The 22,974-nt window shown below is 42.7% G+C and overlaps 1 protein-coding gene across 5 annotated transcripts in view; it reads left to right on the forward strand.

The window, feature by feature from the left end:
* KCNJ16 (potassium inwardly rectifying channel subfamily J member 16) overlaps nt 1–22,974 on the forward strand; it is a 40,352-nt gene that overhangs the window by 10,609 nt on the left and 6,769 nt on the right. Inside the window, exon 1 of one of the 5 annotated variants that reach the window (XM_080373916.1) lies at nt 396–21,602. The exons of 2 other annotated variants lie outside the window; for them this stretch is intronic. The gene's annotated coding sequence lies outside the window, so the exon portion shown is untranslated. Of the gene's footprint in view, nt 1–395; nt 21,603–22,974 lie in introns of those variants that run through there. 2 more of the 5 variants (XM_080373918.1, XM_080373917.1) reach the window with 2 other exon arrangements.

Below are 22,974 nucleotides of genomic sequence, written 5' to 3' on the forward strand. Positions count from 1 at the left end.
CCCGCCGGCCGCTCCCGCTCCCCCCGCACGGCTCCGGCCGCTCCCGCTCCCCCCGCACCGCGCCGGCCGCTCCCGCTCCCCCCGCACCGCTCCGGCCGCTCCCGCTCCCCCCGCACCGCTCCGGGCCCTCCCGCTCCCCCCGCACCGCTCCGGCCGCTCCCGCTCCCCCCGCACCGCTCCGGGCCCTCCCGCTCCCCCCGCACCGCTCCGGCCGCTCCCGCTCCCCCCGCACCGCTCCGGGCCCTCCCGCTCCCCCCGCACCGCTCCGGCCGCTCCCGCTCCCCCCGCACCGCTCCGGGCCCTCCCGCTCCCCCCGCACCGCTCCGGCCGCTCCCGCTCCCCCCGCACGGCTCCGGCCGCTCCCGCTCCCCCCGCACCGCTCCGGGCCCTCCCGCTCCCCCCGCACCGCTCCGGCCGCTCCCGCTCCCCCCGCACGGCTCCGGCCGCTCCCGCTCCCCCCGCACCGCTCCGGGCCCTCCCGCTCCCCCCGCACCGCTCCGGCCGCTCCCCCCGCACAAAAAGCACAGCGCTGGCAAAGGGATCCTGCAGCGCTTTCTGGGAGAAAAGGTGTCAAAACAACTGTGTTCCTGCCCCAAAACTGGCTTTACTGCAGGACCATGGAATTGTTTGGGTTGGAAAACACCTTTAAGATCATCGAGTCCAGCCATTAAGCTAACGCTGCCAAGGCCACCGCTAAACCATGTTCCCTAAGTGCCACATCTGCGCATCTTTTATACACCTCCAGGGATGAGGACTCAAACGCTTCCCTGGGCAGTGGGTTCCAATGACTGACAATCCTTTGGTGAAGAAATTTTTCCAAACAATCAATCTGAACCGCTCCTGGTGCAACTTGAGGCCATTTCCTCTTGTCCTATCGCTTGTTACTTGGGTAAAGAGACCAACACCCGCCTCACTATCACCTCCTTTCAGGTAGTTGTAAAATATGATAAGGTGTTCCCTCAGCCTCCTTTCCTGCAGGCTAAGCAAGCCCAGCTCCCTCAGCCTCTCTCATAAGACTTGTTGTCTCTCTCAACTCTTCAGCAGCTTCGTTGCTTTTCTGTGGACGTGCTGCAGCATGTCAATGTCTACGGACAATGCCCGCTGCACCCCATGGAACTGCATTTCTCCTCCCCAGTAACACTTGCTGAGATTTGCAATACTACAGCAGTACTTCACGCCCCCAGTAATGGTTTGCTGTGCTGCCTTACCAACACAGAGCAAAGAATTGGTCTGCAGCCTGAATTGCCTACAGCTTAATTAGCTATGACACACATTACTCCTTGTGCTAAACTGCTGCGGGGGGGGGGGGGAAGGGGGGGGGGGAGGGGGTGTGTGTTGTACTTTGTTAAACAGCTGCTGGATTCTGCCTGAGAGGGAAATCTATTTATGGGTTGTATTTTGGGTTGTAAAGTTTGCAACCATGCTTAGGAAACAGCAGAGCTATAGAACCGTGCTGAATTATTAAGAATGTTCAGTCACACAGAACAATAACCATAAAACAAGGGGTCAGACACTGGCTGGCCCCATGTGGGTGGTATACAGGGACAGAAAACATAGGTCGTCCTGGGTGCAAGGCTACTGCTGAGTAGCAATACCTAAGCAGTCAGAGACCATTAACGATTACCCTCTGGCCCGTGGAACTGGCTGGATCCAGACAGCTCAAAAATAATGTAACCCCACTGGAGAGACTGTACTTATGCAGTGGGAAATTCTGGGAGAGATTTCCTGACTCACTAAGGAATCTGTAACTTGGAAGTACAAATATTAGTGAAAATTAAGACTTTTTCTTCTTCAAGTACTTTGGAAAAAAAAAAAAATCCCTTCCTGATTCTCAGTAACATCTTAAGACCGAGGGGTTAGCTTTACAGTTGGCAAGGGCTGGGCTATTTCTATTTATCAAGTATCCCATTTGAATTCCCCTGCCAAGAACTGAATATTTAGGATTTCCATGGCAACATATTTCTGAACCCGTATTACAGTCAGACTGACGCGTGTCAACTGATACAGGGATGCAGGAGGTAGTGGCTGAATTTATTCAAGCAATCACATTCTCTTTTCCAAGGCTAATGCACATGAATACTGAGTTAGCAAACTGAATTGACAGGGATTCCATCTCAATGAACATGTATAATGTTCTAGCCCAGGAGAGTAGCATTTAATTGATGAATGGGATTATATTTACATAGCAATTATAACAAAGTCAAGGTTGGCTTTATGTGAAAGACTATTTGCTGTAATATCTTGCTGCTTGGTTGTCTAGGAGAGTTGTTCCTTTATGGGCAAGAAAAAAAAAATCAGAACAGATGCACTCAGCTTTTACATGTGCTTCTTTTCATAATCTGCAAATACTCACTTCATGAAGCCAACTCAGTAGTCACATTGTGGTTGCCTTAGATACATACATTAATTTACTCCATTATAACTTAGATGCTGATTGTTTAACTTCACAAATATTAATAGTTATTCACTGCTATCCTCAAATGGCTGTTCAGTGGCTGATGTAAAATGAATAAGGGCTCATTCTAAATCCCATATAAGTCAATGGGCATCTTTCTTCTCATTTTATTCAGATCTGGAATTAGCTATCCCCGCTGCAGTGCCCCCAGGTATTAATTTTTTGTCCTCAAGACACCTTTGCAAGGTAAGGTCATGCTACTGACTCAGTTTCACAAATGGAAAGCTGGGTCCAGAAAGGTTACCTCAGAATCATTCAGCTTATACATAGAAGTTCTGATCCTCATCATTCCTTCTATGTGGATTTCTTTCCATTCATTATGGGTTGTGGAGAAAGGAAAGGTGGGCATCTGAGTTTTGCTCCAGCATGGAGTTGGATTCAGGGGGAGGGAAGCAGCTGGACCTCGAAGCTAGGAGGAAATTTCACATCTTGTAGTTCCATGGGGTCAGAGAGACCAGCAGCTATATTCAGATGTCTTCTTATGGGGCTTAGAATGGACTTAAATTCTACTGATGGTTCTGCAAGCGAGAGGGGTGGTGAGGAGTTTAAACCGTCTATTATATATGGCATGGCAAGGACAAATATGCATGACACCTATGTTGAGTGATCTGGGTACTTGTAGATACTGAGAAGGAAGGGCTGTACTAAGAAGCCTAACACAAATACCATACTCGTCTTTCTCTGTTGACTCGTACGGGAAGCCAGGTTCTGGCATCCTTGAATCCCCAAATGGTTAGAAGCAAATTTCCTTCTCTTGAACTCTGACAACAGACGGTGTGTTTCAGGTCTATCTCTATTACTATGCTAGGAGGATCTCCCCAAGTGGCTTACCTAGGGATATACTGTGGCAGAGACCGGGAAATAAACTTAGGTGTCTTGTCTTTTTCTACAAGAATGGTTTTCTTTTAATCTAAGCTTTCACTGCTTTCAGTCTTATTGCCATGGAAATTGTCTCCATAGCTGGTATTAGAATTGCCTTGTTGACATCATTAGTAAAGCATGTAATAGATAGCTGAACCACTCCAATATTTGTCTTCAGGTCAACAGCTATTGAGACTCCAGAGGCAAATTAGAAAAAAGCATAGACTCTTTATTAGTAGAACTTAATTTAACTGTATTTAAACTTCATTAAGGAGTAAAAAACAAATGACCTTTCTTAATGCACTCTCTCTTTATAAAGTATGAAATAAGGATATTAGATTAGTTTGATCCTGGTTCTCATTATGCTCACACAGTAGATGAGAATGCAAAATTCCGTCATTCAGTTAGGTACTCTTGGATGTCAAATCAAAGACCAGGTGCTCCACAAGCCCATTTCCTTTTTTCAGTGTTTTATGTTTCCTAGGCCTGTAATTCCCCCCAGGAAACAAGAAGAAATCTTAATTTCTTACCCCCTCCCCCCCATTAAAGTAACAGCTCTGGTCATTTAAACAATCAAGCACATGTTCTTACACTGTCTGCACCTTATGCTATCCATAAATGGTGATGTGGTAAGAAAAACCATGGAGGAAGGGAAAGGAAATGACATTAACCTTTTCCATCTGATAAATAAGGGCTCTATTCAGCTGCAATAATCCACATCCTTCCCTAGAGATCCAGTTAATGTAATACCTAAGGGCTCAGATCATTTAAAATTATTTCCACACTGGCCAGCTGATTTCTTGGTGAATTATTCAGTCCCCAGACTGAAATATTCTCCCTGTGCAATAGCACATATAGGAGGGCTGGAGCCCTTCTGTAGCTCCCAACAGCCTGCATGACTTTCCAGATGTGCCAGAGGGCCTGTGACATCCATGTGGCTTATCCGCACCCTGTAAATTAGCAGGAACTTTTGTGCTGATTTTCATGGCACCACCAATCTGTAAGCACTGAAGCTAGCATACCTTGTCCCACTTGCTGCTCTTCTCTGCAGGGGGCTTCTCACCTCCCTATCAAACTTTAAGCACCTGCAGTTTATAGGTAGTAAAAAGAGAGTTTGAACTTTGAATTGGTGGAAATTTAGAGCAACAGACTCAGCCAGTTCAACAACAGGCTCAGGCAGCCTGGATTATGCATGTTGTTGCTGGGCTTTGAGGTAATGGATGTGGATCAGTGACCACTGCAAGGTTGCTTGAGTGATCCACACTCCCAGGGGCTAAAAGCTGGGAACTGAAATGCAGAGGATTTTTTCCCTTTCCCCCTTTGCAATACTTAGGTGGGTCCAGTGTGATTGGTATCAGCTCAGCTATACCTGCCCAAGAAACCTGCAAAGACAAAGGACTGTTTGTATGCATTGAGGCAGATGTTTCAAAGCAGGACAGGGGAGCAGAGCATACAGAATCCAATTGCAAATCAATGGGAAATGCTAGTCTAACATTAGTAGCAATACACAAAAACCCCAGATTTATATTAGTATTATTGAGCCACAGCCTATTGAAAACCATTGGAATCTTCTTATTGGTATCAAGACATTTTGGATTAAGTTCTTACTTAAGACATGTTCCTTCCTCTTTTTTTCTTTTTTTTTTTCCTTTTTTTTTTTTTATTTTTAAGGGAGTGTAACTAATTGGATATAATAAACCAAAGTTGTATGCAATTTTGCAACCTTTCTGATGCTGTAATAAGCTGTGCTCTGAGGGTTTGTTGTTAGACTGCCTTAAAACTTGCTAGTTAAACAGGAAAAACAGGAAATCTAGCCTCACTGTAGTACTTAATTGAAGCGCATTTATTGACTGATTTTAAGCTCTTAGAGCAACTCTGTTTGCTAAGAACTATGAACCAGCTCTTGGATTGTATGCACCCTTAGCTGCTGGGGTGGACACAGACTAGCCATACAAATGTGTGTCATGCTCCAGGTTTGCATCACAAAGTTGGTCTGGGACTGAGCAGGAAGCTATAGCTGGCAATTGGCATATTCTCTCTTGTTGCAATGCTGCTCAGCTTCTCTCCTCCTCTAGAAGCCCACAGGCTGGCCAGCCCACATGGGGTCAATATGCCAGAGGTAAAGCAGGAAGGTTGTACTGGGCATGTTTTAGTTCCCGGCTCTTTGGTGTTGGGGCAGGTGATGGGTCAGCAGAGAGAATCCCTTTGGATCTACCCCTCCTCCTTAAGGATTCTGCAGGTTGCAAAGCTTTAGAAGGATCTGGATCTCCAGCCTCATAATGCTGAGGAGGAAGGACTGAGAAGACTGTTAATCAGTGCCAAAGCAAGCTACAGCTGGATCTTTCTACTAGTAAATCTACCTTTAGTACTGCAATGTTGAGACTGGCATGGACTTAATGCTAATACGTTCCTATCCCCATCCCATCTGTATTAGAAATTAAGGCAGAAACATGAAGACCGTTACCATGCTGTAACCTTAAGAACAGTTTCTCACTTCATAGAGGCACTCAGCAGGCACTGGTGCATTCAGCCATGATTCATTATCGCTGAACTCTGGTGCTGGCCTTGGCCAGTTTTGTCTGGATTCAGTTAACTTGTTCCACTGGCAGGAAAGATTTCTGAGCATTTGTGTTATCTCTCTGGAAATCTTAAGTAGGGAGCTGAACACGATTAAGAACAGTTGCCTGATAGAAGAGACAGAAAGGAAATGCATTCTGCAGGAGACAGGGAGGAATGGGAGTCGGTCCTGTTAAAAGATGGACATGGCCCTCCCCTGGTATAAAAGAAAAAAAGCTGAGCTAGGAAGAGGTGAAACTGAACATTATTGTATATGATGTCATACTGACTTTGTGTGATAGCCATTGAATTCACCTCTAATCTACTTCACCATAACGTTAAATCAAACTGGCTAGTGTTGGGGGTTTTTCCCTGAAGTTTTGGGACACTTAATGGCTTTGTGGAGCTGTTGCTTACCAGCACACTGAATACTGTCACGCCAGCCTGGTGAGCAGGTGAATGAAGTCTCTGAAACTTCATTGTTATAAACCAGCTGCAAATCTGACCCAGAGGAGATAGGGATTCTATTCAAGGAGTCTGTGATGCAAATTTATGCAGATGACTCTCATTAGTTTACTGTATCTTTGCTTGGAACAGCAGGGTAAGGAAAAGACAGCTACTCTGTGGAGTAGAATTTTGAGTAGGCCATAGGAATTGCAGAGCAGACCATAGAAATTGCAGATTTGTGCCCAGACTGCCACCGCAGGAAAAACATTAGTGCACAAAGGACTTGCCTCTCATTTTTTTCGGTAGATTGCAGGGAAGTGGGAGTGTAGAAGCTATTTTGTCACCAGCCACCAACCTCTTAGCTCCTCTTTCTTGGCATTTATTAACAAATATTTCTGCCCATGACCCCCAGAGGCAAAGCTCCATGGCTAGGTGGGCAGAGGCACAAGCAGCAGCAGTGCACAGAAGTAGGAGTAAGCAGAGTTCGTTGAACACAGCCCTAGTCTGAAGACCCTATTGACAGGCTCAGGGTAAGACCACGGTCTGCGTCTTCTGTGTAACACTCTCTAATGGGCTGAGTTAAAAATCTTTCTAGTAGCAGGAGTTCCCAGGAATGTATTCTGTCTAGGTGAGCCAGAACTCCTGGGAAGGCCTGTGGAAGCACACAATTAACAGTATTGCTCTGTATTTGTACACCTCCTTCTACACTGGCCCCATTTTTGTGGCTAGTGTGGCCTGTTAAAGATCTCTCCTAGCTCTCTGGGATTGCTATCACATTCCAGGTGAGAGTGATGAAAGGCGAGGTGGTCTCTATCCAACCATGACAGAGGATGGAGTAGAACAGGAGTTTAAAATAACCTGCTCTCTGCTGTGAGTGCAGGTAGGTTAGCAGTAGCAGTGGGGGGAAAGGAAATAAGGACTTCAGACATCTACTCATGGCTCATTAGACATAGTGGTGGTGGGGTATGTGGGTGAAATCCAAGGCACAAAGATATTTGTGTTTTAGGCAAAAAGCCCTTTCCACTTTTACAGAAATTCTCTTGTCAAGGCTGCCTTAAATGAACTATAATTATCTCTTGGATCAGTTATCAGAGAAATGGGAAAGGTTTGGGGTCAAATTAGTTCCTAGTGTAAATCCTCTGGTTGTGTCATACTTACTGCAAAGTAGACCTTGAGCCTTTTTGAGGGGAAAAATCAGAAAACTGCTGTGTTCCCAATTGTACTGTATTTCTTGTCAGTTGTAATGTGCTGAAAGGATGGGATTTTCTGTGAACTTTTCCCAAACAGTCTTGCTTTTTTTTTTTTCTCTCTTTGAGAGGGGGAGGAGTTGTGCCTAAAAAAACAAACCCAACCTGTCGTTCTCAGCTCTGCCAACCTGTCAGTCCAGCCATGCAAGAGAGAGGGAGAGAGACAGAGAAAAAAGAAAGGAGGGAGTGAAGCAGAGATTCTTTCAGATCTCAGCAGACATTAAGGTAAAGCCCATTTCTCATTTCCTTAATTGTGCTTGTGTCTGTGTGTATACATGTAAACATAAACTCTGTTACCTTAGAGAGTTTTAATCTAACTAAACAACCTGTATGGGAATAAACTGTTCATCTTGTTCAGCTGGAAGTGTGTTTTGCATGTAACCTGGCAGCTCATTAGTTGTTGTTTGGAAACACAGCTTCTCTCTCTGAAGTTCAGAAGGAGAGTTTGTGTTCATTTGAATATTAAAAAAAGGCAGAGCTTTAGCGCTTGTATGAATACATGTTTGCGAATGGTATTAAGCTGTGTAATTTCAGGGCTGAAGCCAGCCTCTAATTACTGAAGATCAGGATAAGAACTTTAGTGGAGGGAAATTCTTCCAAAGCTGCCTGTTACAAGGCTTTTACACCTTCTCCTGGAGCATTTGGTGTTAGCCACTGGTGGAGACAGGATACGAGGCTAGACAGACTGTGGGTCTGATCCAGTTTGGCTGTTTCTCCATTCCTCTGTTCCTGTCTGTCCCTTTCTGCTGAGGTTTATCCAACTTTTCATTACCAGAGGAGGAACAAAGCTAAGGTGCAGCAAAACTGCCCGCATAAATTCTTGAGTTAGGAGGGCAGAGCAGCAGAGGCACTTTCAGCTCATACCAGAGGAAATTGAAGGTTACAGACTGTGAGAAATGTTGGCTGAAATGAGTGTGAGTCAGAAGAATCATTCTGCCCCAGAGCTTGCCTTATGAGTCTGGTCTGGGCAACCAGTTTGTTGGAACAATTGTAGTAGAACGGGCCTAGTAATGAAGGCCTGAAATAGAAGAATAGTCACAGTTCTGTTAGACCTGAGCATCTGTGCATGAGTGCCTATGTGGATGTGTACTTGTGCACAAATGTGTATGTGTAAGGAGTCTGCTGAGAGATTCTGACCCCTAGTATGCCATGAAGATCCACAAACAAAGGTACGAAAGGAAGAATTATGCTCATCCACCTTAGAAATGCCCCTATTTCTGTATTTCTAAATCCTGAACAAAGATTTTAAACTGTACTGAAAACTCTGTAATATCTTTCTAAGTAGGCTGAGGCTCTGGGAGGGTCATACAGAAGGCAAACTGGTGGCCAGGATTTCCTTTCCTTGCTGTATATTTAGGGTTTTCACTCCTACTGCCAAGTTGTGCCTGCTGAAGATAACCTGTCTAGTAATGCCAACCCAACAGTCAGAACAAGTTGAAGGATGGATGGCAGAGAAAGACAATAAAATAATCATGTTGCTCACTGCATGGGTTGTAATGCCCTTGCCAGGGATTTGGTTATGAAATACTGGCTCCTGCATCTTCCTTGCTGTTAAACTTCCTCAAATACTTGCATCTGTGCCGCAGTTTTGGATTGAAGCTCTCCTCCCATGGTGGTGGCCGCAACAGAGCTGTGAGCCCGGGAAGAAGACCGAGATGATCCAGAGTAGAGCAGGGTGGTCGGTGAGGTGATCTGTCCATATGATTGTTCCTATGAAAAAGTTTGCAGTATCTTGCGTTTCATCACTTTCTTCTGGTAGCATGGTCTCCTGGGAACTCTGAGCTGTTGCTTCTTATTACCCCTGACTCATTCCCCGTGGGGATGGTGATACAGAGTGAGACCACAGGCATTTAATACACAAAATAAATTCTTTTCTACATAGCGTTTTTTGTAGTATTATTATAAGCTTTCCTGCCACAGCTAGAATGGAGAGGGAAGTGCTCTTTCAAGTGACCGTAGGAGACTGAGAAGAGGAGGTGAATGCTTCAGTTCTGGTGGGGATAAACATTTCTACTGCTAGTTACAGTAACAGAAATTAGTCACTGAGACAAGGAAAGGAGGAAAATCCTTTAGATTTCATGATCTGCAAAGACTTCACTAATCAGCCTCAGCACTTCTGCAATTTCTTTTTGCTTTCTCTCCTCTTGTCTTTGCCTTTCCTTCTGTTTACGTGATTTAAAGTCATGCACTATAAAGCCTTGGGTCATCTACATGACACATTCTACAATGCTGATGGGCATTTTTGCAATGAGGGCAGACATTCTGATGCACTCACTTCATTATACTGCTTTTGAAAGGGTCTGAATGTACTCATGTAACAAGATTGGTGCTACTAAGTCAGCCAAGCTCCCTGCAGATCAGACAATTGATCTATGTACTGCCAAATGCAAGATTATAGTGTACGTTGATAAATGGTTTAGCACAGCTTAGCAAATGTCAGTTGATCAATCAGAGTTAACCGGCTGCAAACTCGCTAAATTCAGGCAATGTCCAGGCAATCCATATTTTAGATGGGCTTCATTAGTGTAGCTGTAATGACTCAGCACTGCAACGGATGGGAAGAAATGTCAGAAACACAAGTTAAGTTCTTAACAATATTTCAAGATATGTCATTCTGGAGGCAGAAAGAGCAAGGACTGATGTATTGATCATTTGCTCAGCAAACTGTTTCTAAAGAAACAAACTTTTGCAAATGAAGTGTTATCAGAAAAAAAAAGTTGAAATCTGAAAAATCCTTCTGCCAGAAGAGGTTCTGAATAGTTCTTGGAAAGATCAGTTGGAAAATGCTTCATATTTGAGAAAGTTTCTGCCTTTCAAGAGAGCACTGCTAATTCACCTTGCTCAATGTTCCCTGATGTGATGAAGATTCTCTAGATTGACTGCTGCCTTGCCCTTCTTTATTTTATTAGTTGCTGTTCTTGCCCAATATTTTCACCATGTACTTTTGGTGAGAATGTTGGTAACAGAACAGCCAGTAACGTATTGAGCAATTAAAATGCTATATAAGATATACAAATAAACAAAACAAATAGAAACAACCTCAGATTTCTTCTCTGTTTGCTTTTTAAATTGGGATAGGAGCTTGATTTGATTCTTCATCTTTTCATCCTATATTGCAAAAGCACACTAGTCGTCCATCCTGTCTGGCATGACCCAATGCTGCAACCTCAGAAGCCATTGTGCTGCTTTTCACAATGAATTGTTCATTTTTGTGTAGTTTGCAGTCATGATAGTAGCACTGGATCCTCTTTTTAAAGCAGTTAAATTTGTGTCTTAAGAGTGCAGACGGGGAGAATATGCTTCAGCTACTCAAATGTTATTTGTGGTGACATGCCTGATTGGAGAATTGGAAGACTGGAGAGTGTTTCAGCCCTTAATTTCCTGTGAAAAGATTCAGCTGAGGAAGCATTGAATTTTTGGTTTTTCTTTGCTGTCAACATGGTAGAGGGTAGTAGGTCAATAGTAGGCTGAGTAGATCTAAGAATTGACATTTGATAAAGAACAATAGTCTTTATCAAACAATACAGGCAATGTCAGTGAACAACCACTTTTTCAGAAAACTTTCCCTGCACCCCAATGGAAAACCAAGACAGGGATTCACTAGATGTGGAATGAAGACTCATCTGGATAAAAGAGTAAAACCAGCTGGATTTTTGATGTGTATAAGAACCAAAGCCATGTCCATTCCTGAGACAACTTCAGACCTTCAGACACAAAGGATCTCCAGTTCTTTTTAAAATGTTCTCTGTTTTCAAATTAGCACCTGATGTTGTGTACATCACTGCCAGGGCACTGATTCTGTGCTGCAGTACCTTGTTTCTTTGCAAGCCTGCATTCTGGCAGCGAGCAGAGCTGAGCTAACTCTAGTGACCTGATCTCTGACATAGACCGGTTTGCTCTCCAAGAAATGCCAGACCTTAGCATCTATGGGAGAATATGCACATTTTCTAACTGGCATTCTCTCACTCAAAGATAGCTCAATTTAAGACAAATCTGAACAACTGAGATGATATTCACTTAATACATATAAAAGTAGATGCCATAAAACACAGCCTACTTTCCACCAGAAATCCCAATGGGGAAATCCAAATATTTCTATTTCCACTCACAAGCTTTAACTAGCTGTTTGACTATTAATGAAAATCCTTTTAGTTTTCCACAACTGAGTGAGAACTCTTTCCAGGAGTGGCCTGTGGTGAGATTTCTAGTGTGCTCCTGCTTTGGATAGACTAAGAATATTAATCTTTTCATGGTATTTTGTCACCACAGCTAGCTATTCCCCGAAGAAATGACGCAATTGGTACCTCATGCAAAAAAACACCAAAAACCCTACAAGTAACCCTTGGACAGCTTCTATAAGTTTCTGTTGTTCAGGTCTCAGAAAGATTTGATTTAGACTTTTTCAATGGGAATAAGTAATTAGTGCTCTGCTTTATCTACATGAGTCTGTTCAAATCGAGTTAAATGATTGGTGTGGCAGAGTTTTGGATTGAGGTGCAGTTGCCCCGGTAACAATCGAGAGTGAAATCAGAACCTTTTGAACAGCCAGTGGAATGTGGTTCTACTTGGATGACAATAGGTCAAAGCATTTTAATGGGTAAAAATGTAATCCAGTACAATAGGATTTATTGCCACTATGTCATCAGATTGACACTATTCCTGCAAATTCTTTAGCTTGTGACAGGCTTCAACTGAAATCTGTTTAGTGGAAAAACTTGTAAAATGCCATTAATCATTTTGTTTTCCAAATCAACCAAAGAGTCTGTATGTCTCAGGGGGTTAGAAGGAATATCTTCCAAGTGAGTGAAATTCAACCTCTCTGCACAAAGCCCTAATGAATGGCTGTTCTGGACACAATAAATGGTTCTAAGAACTCAAGGCACATTTCTGCAGGGTGCTGAGTACTCTGGTCCAAGTCTATTGGAGAACTTCCGCACTTGCTTAATTTTACACTAACAAAATAGTTTCCAGTGATTTCTAGGATGGTTATTCATGCTCTTAAACCTGATTGTATTTGCTGACAGACAAGACCTTGCAGGATTAAGTCCTAAACCAACACTAGAAGAAAAGATTCCCTGTTCAGTATGGCAAGGGCATGGGGCAATATTTCATCCCTTCTGCTGACATTTTTCCAACTTCTGCAATAACGATCCTTTTATTCGGAAAGATCCCAGAGTGCTGTCTAAACTAATAAAATGCAGCCACAGCTAGGAGCAACAATGCATAAGATCAGGACAGGAGAATATGTTGCCTGCAGCTTTAAGGAAATGTTAGGTTAGGGTGCCAAATTCTGCCCCTCTACCCTGAAAGCAAAAGCACCAAGGGCTTGGCTCGACACCCTTTGGGATGTCAGCAAGGGACCTCTGTCACACAGAGATGTCTAGAGCCATCTATTTTGGAGACAGTATAGCAGAAATGAGCCTTAACATTCATTGTAGGTGGGCACCCCATTGAACCTTCTACCAGTTCTTTCAAATAGATGGATGTCATTCTCATTCGGTTTTATTTGATATGAAAAGCAGATTCTCCTCAATCGTATGTCTGGTGCATATCCTTTCATTGTTGATAGGAGGGTTTTGCAACAATAAAACTTCAAGCTAGTAAGTATTCCTTCTTTGGAATTATTATGTAGTTACAAAGAACAATTGAGCCAGACAATGACACAACCTGTTTCTTGTCTTCCTCAATGGGAAATGGGCTTTGAGTTTTGTGAGGATGTTCATAAACAGCCAAGGGTGTGTAAGGCGAAGAATGACCTCAAAGCTGAGTTTTACACAGGAGAACAAAGAGATCTTAAATCCTGATTTGAAAAACACCCGAAGACCAAATCAATGGCATAATATCATAATTATCAACACGCGTCATAATGTTGCTGGAACCCACTCGCCGCTTCTGCCTTTAAACACAAGTAAACACAAGCTCCTCTCTTAATTGCTGTGCAGCTGTCAAGCTTTGTAAATGATGTTTGTGCTGGCAGTAGCTGGGAGATAACTTCATCTATCTAGCATTCGTGCGGACTGGAGATTCATCCTTGCTTCTTTCCATGGGATGCTTTGTGACATTATTGTTTTCAGATTGCTTTCCCTTTGTTACAGTACTTCTGGCTTCCTTCCAGAACCTTTTAGGTTACTTTTTAGTCTCCTTAATCTGTACTTTCTCTCCTGAGCATAATCAGCATTGCAGTTGCTCCCAGATTAAGACACCCAAGTGGTGTGGCTTGCTTTTTCTGTGGGAAACACCACTTTATGTTTTTCACAGACTTCATTCCCTGAAGATCTTTTCATTACGAAGTGAATACAGCTTAACACTATACAAAATGTTCCTAAGGAAGAATGCCACCAGTCCAAACTCATGTGATTCGGAGCTTGTCAGGCCTTGATAGTGATTTGAGGTTTAATTAATCACCTACAGCTTTGCATGACTTTTGAATGACTCTGGCTTTGTGGCAGGAGAAAGTGATGCTTTCACTCGGTTTTACTCACTGAAAACAGGACTAAAAATGACCCAGGGAAAACACAGGCTGCATATGTCACTTTTGAATTCAATTTTGTGGATTGATCATTTATCTAACTCCCAACTAATTTGGAGTGGATCAGGGCACAGTGAAAGTTAAATTTCAAACCAGAGGGTGAAATTCTATTTAGGCATGCTGCTGTCTCTGGTGACAGCACCTCTGTAAAGTTAATATGTAATAAACGAGAGACACATTTGTTTCACAGGTCCATAGCACCTGTGAGGAAAAACAGAAAGTTATTTCTCAAAACAATCTTTGGGAATTGCTCTGGCAATAAAATCCACTCTACTTTAGTTTAGGTATCTTTTTTCATGAGTGTTGACATTTGTAATGTAACAGGTTTTTATTTGATGTATTTTTGTTAACATCGTCTTGATAAGATCTGCTCACTTGTTCACAGTGTTTGCCTTTGAGAAGTAAAACAGGAAAAACACGGTTGACTGAACAGGTTCATGACAAACATCTTGAAATCAGCTGAACTTCCCATAAGTAGCTCACTCAGAAAGTGAAAATCTGCCAGGCAAAGGGCAGCCACAGAGGCACAGATCATGGGCAGTAAGGGAGGCATAGTCAGCCTCCGTGCAAATCACTGGGAGACAAAAATCCTATGACACCCCCACCCCCCACCCCCCCCGCTCCAAATTCACTGTTTTTAATTAAAGGCAAGTTCTTCGTATTTTTTTAAGAAGCACTGCCATTTTTGGAAACAGTTTGATATTTTCAACAAAAAATAATCTATTAACTTCCCCTGAGACAGCTGAGGAATTTGCTGATTGCATAAAGTCATTATGATGGGACTGAGAAACTGGTCTGTAGCATTCCTCAAGTGGTTCATTGTAAAACCTTCCATAAGTACTGTACCTCTCTGGCTCCAGTCTCAGGAAGATTTGAAGCAGGCTTACGTTCATTCTTACTGTGCTCTTATAATTAAACATATGCATGAATATCTTTCTTAGATTTAAACCCAGTGCCTTAGCTTTTAGGTTGTCTGCATCCTGCATGCCTGGCCTGAGGTTCCTCTCAAGTCCTTCACAAGCTGAAGAAACTGCCTACGATTGACATGCCCATTCCTTGGGAAGTCCATGGAAGAAGTCATTGGGATTTACTGACAAAACAGTTTGGCAAGTGCAGGTTTTACATATAGTGGTTGAAACATGGGTACAAAAATAAAGAAAAAAATATTTAGGAAATAACATTAAAAAATATTAGCAGTAGTCAACAGAAATCAAGTGAAGAATAAAACGAGGTATCTTTTTAGACTGCGTGAGGTGGGTTGTGAAAGCCATTTTCAGTGCCTGTTACAATGAACATCACATGCACAGTGTGGAAAGCGATAGCACAGCAAGAATAAAAGTTATCTTCACTCAACAACCATTGAGAATTCAGAAGTCATGTCTGAAAGAAGCATCCTGTTCCCAAATTTCCGATAGACCTCAGTGGAGTTAAGTAACAATATGGGAAGCCAACATTCTGCCAAAATCTGAACAACAAAAAAAGAAGGTTTAAAAAAGCCCTTGTTCCTTAGAAAGTATTGCTGTAATTCCAGCAAGCCAAGCCAGTTCTGAAGAGCATGGATGGATGCTGCCTGTGGTGATACCAAGAATCCCAGCAGCTAGAGCTGATCCAAAACAAGAAATCAAAGACAACCCCTTTGCTGACTTCAGTAGGACTTGGATCAGGTCTGATCTCTGAAACCATTTAATATATTTCACAGGCTTTTAAAAAGTAGTGACATATATAGCCTGACAAATGTGGAAGCATATTTTGGTTTGGATGAAGAACCTGAAACGCGGGAGGCTGTGCAGGACTATGGGCCTTGGCTGAGCAGCCCTAGTCAAAGGAGCTCCATGATATCTTCTGCCAGGCTAGAGAGAAAAACACATTTAGGCGTATCAGAGGTGGACTTCTGCTGTATCTGTATTCACAAGTGAGAGTCATACAAAGCTGCTTAGAAAAGAAAATAGTGATTCTTGACCCTAGCAATGGTTGATAAATTAACTTCTTGAAGCAGAGTATTTGCCTGGTTTATCTGCCTGCATGTGTTGATGTCAGCCACAGAATTTTCTGGTGCTTTTCCTAAATAAAAAAGCACCTATACATTGTTTGACTTGATCCTTAGCTAATACTTATCTCAACCTCTTTGATTTGGGAATCAATCTAGAAAGCTGAGACAGAAGGGTTTTTTTTTTTTTATGGTATTTCCTAAAAATAAAGTAGGTCATAGTGGATGTGATTCATTTTATTTACATGTTTTATTTAGATATTTTTTTTCTTCTCACTTCCATTTCCTCAAAGGAGTAATGCAGAATTGTATTTTCACTGTTAAACCCTACTTTAGTTTTGAAAATGTAAAGGCTTTGGTGGTTTAATTGGCATTTGGGGTATTTTAGTAGGTGGGATGATACAGCTTCGGAGGATTATAGTGGAATTCCTGCCAAGGTCAGCAGCCCAAAGCTGAGATTGGTAGAAACTTGCAAGTGCTCCTCCTGTCTGTCCTGGATAGCCCTTAGAAGTTAGTAACTGGTGTCAAGCTGCATCTTAGAGGTGGGGGAAAAAATATCAGAGATCCTCAGGCTTCCTACTCATTTTTTACTTCTCTCATCTGTTGAACAGAGCTCACTCATGCTGTTAACTTGGGATTCTGTTTTATTTTATTCTATTCCTTGTATGAAACACAATAGCAAGGCATCTGATCCAAACTCCATTGACACCAACACAAGGCTTCGCATTGTCAAAGCTGCAGCCGGTGGAATTGGTAGGATCAAAACTTGCACGGGCAACGTAAGGGGTTCTCTGATCTTCACATAACCCTTTGGTTAAATACACATAACCTTTTCTTCTCTCAGTTGTTTTTGCTATGCCTGCAGACACAGAGAACTGCAGGACCAGGGAGCAGCGAGGTACATAGGACTGCGGGAGCTAACGGTAGTGCCACAAGAGGTGCAGCCCTGTATCTGTACCTTTCTTATTCTACAGAGGAATATATATATACTCTAATTAAGTATATATATATACTCGAATAAAGAACACAACCAGAAAGACAGTGACTTCGTGTTCTTATGTCACACTGCCCTTCCCTGGATATTTGCCTTCCCTGGATATTTGGTTTACAATGTACTCCAAAAAACAGGAAAAAAAGGAGTATGCTTTCTGCCTCAGGAAGCAGGGCTGCACAGCGTGACGTAAAGGAAACGGTCCCTGAGACTGGAAGAACCCTTTCAGAATCTCAGCTCTTGCCCGCCCCCCAAATCCTACTTCGTTAATAACCTGTTGTGTTTTAAAAGATATAACAGCACTGAACTGCAGCAAATAACAGAGCTGAGGGTGTTGGCTCCGTTAAATGAAAGTGGTCAGCATTATCTAATCTGATTCTGTCATTGTTCATGACCTGCCACTTACCTATTGTTGAATACATTATTATATTACATCATGTCTATTAAGAGCTGCAACAAACTGTTCTACTGTTCCGTGCCAGCAATATCTGGTGGAAAAGTTCCTCGAAGAATTTTTCTGTGCCTCTGTAGGCTGAGTGTAATCCATAAGGCTTGATGCGTGGAGAAATCCCACCACACACCTCTGCAGAACTATTGAAATGAACCTTCACTGTGCGTCGGCGCAGACATGAGCGTGTCAGGGGAGGACGGAGGAGGAAATTATAATTCACGCTAACACTTGTATTCGATTGCCTCACAGCTAACTTGTATTAAAGCCCAGGGGATTCTGCCTGCTGCAGTAAGGAATAGGTTGGCTACTGGTTTCCGGAGAAAGACAACTGGATATAAAATACATCTTTTCAGCTACTCCATGTCTGCATGTCTGGTAGATTTTCCAGGATGTGTACCAGCTCTACCAGTTTTAAGAAGTAAGGCTACAGGGGCCTGACCAGAAATAGAGGTGCTCTGGTCCTATCAGCTCAATACCAAAACGCAAATGGCTCGTAGCTGCCGGGAGGAGAACCAGGAGGAGGAATTTTCAGGCAGGAGGAGATGCCCCCTGGCAGGTGTGGGCTGTGCTTGGTGCACAGCAGGGTCACCCTGGAGGGTTGGGTGCTCAGGTGCTCCCATTCACTTGGTTGCACTGTTGTGCTTGTGGTCTTGGCTCATCAGGGCAGCCCTGGGCTGTCCCAGCTCAGCCCCAGCGCTGCTGTGGGTGCACTGGGGCTGCACCCAGCCTGGGTGCCATGTCTACCCGCCCACAGCTGCACTAGCGGGGGGGATGTGGTGTTGTGCTGGCGAGTGCATGCTGTGTCTGGTCGCCTTAGCACAGGAGCTGCTGAGAGCTGAGGGTTAAAAGGAGGAAGAGAGTCCTGAGAGTCAACAGTTTTAGGTTTCCCCCTGCCAAATCGTCTGAGACAAAGAATGGCAGTGAGGCCCAAAATCAAGACTTTCAAGTTGCCAGCACTTTCCATTTCTCATGGTATTTCAGTGTTTCCACTGGCTTGTTCCTGGCTAAAACCATGCAGTGCGTACAGTGCAAATAAATTAAAATAGACATTTTCAGCTTTCTACAGATTTTGGGAATCGCTCTGAGTGGTAAGCAGGGGGCTGGTTCATTTTTAACCTGTCCTGTGGCTCTGAAACAGGCAACCAGCCCTCAACACGGAGCAACTTTCAAAGCCTGTCCTCTCAAACTTAAGGGGCCAAAATTCTTTCCTTTTTTCTTTTTGTTTCTTTTTTTTCTTTTTTTTTTTTTTTTTTGGTTTTGTTTTAAAGAGCTCTGGTTTCACTTAGATGAATTAAATGTCAATATATCTGTTACTGTGAGTTGTTCCAGTGTAGATTACAGCACTATTGCATGACTTGAAAACCTGTGCAGAGGTCGTCTGGTCTGTGCTGTTTACGTCTATCTTTTAAAATGTTTAATAAACAAGCACGTCTATATTGATACTTTTAAAACTGTTTAATTAACAAGCACTTATATATTGATACTTTTTAAAATGTTTAATAAACAAGCACTTACATATTGATACTTTTTAAAATGTTTAATAAACAAGCACTTACATATTGATACTTTAGGTCTTGTTTGTGTACAGAGGTATTGAATAAAAAGTCTAAGAAATACCCTTTTTCTCCAGCTCTGAGCTTCACCTGTTAGAAGTTTCCTTTTATTTCTGTAGCTGCAATCTTCTCTTCCGCTGTTGAAAGACCCGTATACACAAGATAACAGCGAGGAGAGGTCTTCCGTGCCAGGTGATGCTTGCAGAGCTGTGTGTTGCAGCCTGACAGCCACGCTGCTGGGTGAACCGCAGCCCTACCAGCCTCCACCGCACTCCGTCATCCAAGCCAAAGTGATGGGAACAACAAAACTTTTTTTTTTAAAGGGCGGGTTGAACCATTTAAAAGCTTCGCTCCGGAGGCTTCAAAGGCGTTATTATGGATGTAGGAAAGTTCTGTGATTGAAGCTCCCGCTGGGCTGTGCTTCACTCTGGTAAAGTCAGCACAAAAGCATGTACTGATCTGAAAGCGCTCTGGGTCATGCTTTGTCGTGGGAACCCCTCTCCTGCATCCTTGCTCCCTAGAGATCCAACTCTGCGTTCAGTTGAGGGGATGTTCCAGCCCCCCTCACCTTGTAAAGGTGCCCTTTAGTCATTTGCGGGGATCTGATCTGAGATGAGGAACATTAAATATAAAAAAAAAGCCCACTTGTAACATAAAGCCGTGCTCATCAGTATCTTGCACCTGACCTGTTAGATACGAGGACTATCAGACACTTTCTGAAACTGTGAACATCATTGTGCTTTTTTGTTCTGCCAGAGGAGACAAGTGAAAGCTTTCACAATGTAAAGATAAGTCTGTCTTGTGGGTTAGGGTGATCAGCCTTCCAAGCCAAGCAGGCAGTAGTTTCAGCACAGTTGCGGGTGTCCTGGAGTGTACCTGTTGGAGGCTGCGAGCAAACACCTCCGTGGCCAGCCATGGGGTGTGCGTGGTACAAGACATACAAACGGTGAATTGGGATGTGTGCCAGCCCTGCTCTGGGGATTACCTACCAGAAGCAGGAAAACTGGCTGTATTAGGAGCAGTTAGGTGCCTTTGCAAAGAAGAATCCTAATGCTGCCCTATAATAGATTCATTTAGATTTTGTGGGTGGTGGCTTTTTTTTTTTGTTTTGTTTTGTTTTATTTGGTTTTTTTTAAAGGAGCGAATACTTGAGTCAATTCCAAAGCAGCTCAAAAGGTTTCTACTTGTCACATTTCTGGTCTCTGAGCTGCAAGCCTTCCAGGGTTACACAACTATGACTAAAACTGGAAACCTTTCAGACCATTTCCAAGATGCAGCAGGAAACTGAGGTGATTGCTAAACCGATGCTAGAGAGAGATCCGCTTCCATGTGTGTGGGGTTAGAGTACGCAATTGCATTCGGAGGTTTCGAGTTGTTTTCTTTTTGATTTAATCTCAGAACAGAATTATTCTGCAACCCAGATCTTCACATTGTTTTGCTTAATGTTTTACAAACAGGCTGTTGACTGAAGTTGTCACTGAAAAAAAATTCACCCCTACTTGTTTACATAATGGGAAAATATAGTCATAAAAGGGGCGTAGCAACAACTTGTTAGGTATTAAGTTAAGGTGCAATATAGGGATTATCCTCATAAAACACTGAGCTCTAAACTTAAAGTGTCAAAATTAAATTGACAAGTACATTTAGTGGAAGTTTTTAAAAGGCTAAACTTGATGCTTAAGGCTTTTAAGTTACTGTTATTCTGAATGAGCTGATGAAAATCCAGAGTTCAAATTCCTTTGGTACAGCAGTTCATTTTGAGAGGAACTAGATGAAAATTATGAATACGATAAGAAGGCTTGCTTCTGCCAGTGTTTGCTTTGTGTTAGCTCTTCACTGGGCATAAATAGGTGCTGAGGTTTTTGCTGTTTCTGCCGCTGCACTGCTTTATGACCTTTGAAATACAGGAATTTACCTGCCTTTCTCCTATATCTAATTGGGGTGAAATTTTCAAAGATACCAGTTTGGGGGGGGGGTCAATATGCAGGCCCCATAAACACAGGTCTCTAGAGCAGTTCTGTGCCTCCCTGAGCATGTTCCAGTATCCAGCACAGTAAGAACCTAACCCTGGCTTAAATAATTAAGAATATATGTTGATTTTCTGAACTGAGCCTGATACATATATGCTTTAGGAGTATTTCTGAACCCTTTCTAGCATTTATCTTAATGATTTTTTTGCGATTTCTCTGTTTCTTTCTTCTGACTATCCTGCACAGCTTCACTGCTCCATTTTTGTCTCTGAGAAGTTTTTTATTTGGGAGCAAAATAAGTTTCTAAAAATGGTTAGCAAAGGTACTGAAAATTTAGCACACTGTCTTTTTTGAACAACGGAACAGTATGCAAAAGAGGTTCATGATGTGTATAAACATGCCCAGAAATACAGGGGGGGGGGGGGAAAACCCAGCCACGGAAAATAGAAGAAAGACAAAAACGGGCGAGGGTTTGTGTGTTAGTGTTAGAGGAAGGTGAAAACGCTTCCTGACAACATCTGAGAATCATTTGCAGCAACCGATCCATGAGCTTTAGTGAGTAGAGAATGTTTTTAAATCCTCCCCCACCCCCTTTGCTAATCTTTACCAGGTAGTAAGACCTTTAATGTAATTCGTATGGCTTTCTTAGGGATGTGTAAAATACTTCCATTTTGAAAAATCAGATTTTTGAAATGGCGCTAAGATTTAAGTTTGTAAGTCTGGTTGTGAGTCTGTGGTCTTCTCTCCTTTAAAATTTGGTAATAATAATAGTCTTCAGACTGTTTTGCAAAAGTCAGCATGTCTCAGTAAAGTAAGTGATGAACATCTGGCTTCACAGCCTCACTGCCTCTCGTTTGGAATAGGAAAATCACGTGCCTCTTTCAAAGTGTCCCCATGAATGAAGTACAGATCGTAATACAGACTTACTAATTCAGAACCATTGAAGGGTATTTTTTTAGACTTAAATGATAAACATCGGACAATGTAAAAGAAGTTATTAATTACGATGCATGATTATTATCGCACTTGGGAGACTTCAAGAGGTAGCCTGGAAAAGTTTAGACTTGGCTTACCTTTAAGACCCCCAAACCACTGGGTGACATTTTTAGATGTTTTTGAGTGGCTGAGAAGGCTATTTCCTAAGACTTACAGGCACATTTGGGATTTTAGGTCATCTGGGGCATGTCTCCACTGTGCAAGGCCAAACATCTCTGAGCAATCCAATTTTCAACATGATGGAGAAAGATTAACACAGATTCTTAGAGCAATATATGTCCGTTAATGTTGCTCTGCACTGATCCTTTTTTACTCCATCCAGCTTCAGTTCTAGATTGTTTGGTTCTGGTTTAGGAAGCTCTACATCACCTTCCCTTTCTTATTACAGACATATTTTTGATTGTTCTGAAAATCCAGTCTAGTGGATGTTTTGTTTATACCAGTCAAAAAACCATCCCAGGCATCCATGAGCATATATGTATTACTATAACCTACATGATAGTAGTAGGAGAGACCCTAAGCAGAGTCAGAGCTCCTAATGCAAGAATTGCCTCCTGTGTGTGACAGACTACCATAAACTCAGAGTGGAGTTAGCCACATCGCTGCATGTCTGACAGCCGACTGTCCATGAGTCTTGCCAGCACCAACAAAATCTAAAGATATTGCCAGCAAAACACTGTTTTTGAAATATGATGATTTGCTGATGGCAACAGCAGTGAGTGGAATCAGCTCAGCAGTCTGATTCATGAACTGTTCAGCCCTTTTAGGGTCCCAGGACGTTTGTGAGTATTTTCAAGGAAATCTAGTTTGATTCAGTCAATAAGAAAAACGGCACAAGCCTAAGTATGTTTTTTATTTAAGATTATATTGGCTCCTGATTACAATTTGCTGCATTTTCACACCTCACAATATGAGGTTCTTAAAAAAATAA

The sequence above is a fragment of the Falco punctatus genome (assembly GCF_963210335.1).
Source record: "Falco punctatus genome assembly, chromosome: 1".
Taxonomy (NCBI): Eukaryota; Metazoa; Chordata; class Aves; order Falconiformes; family Falconidae; genus Falco; species Falco punctatus.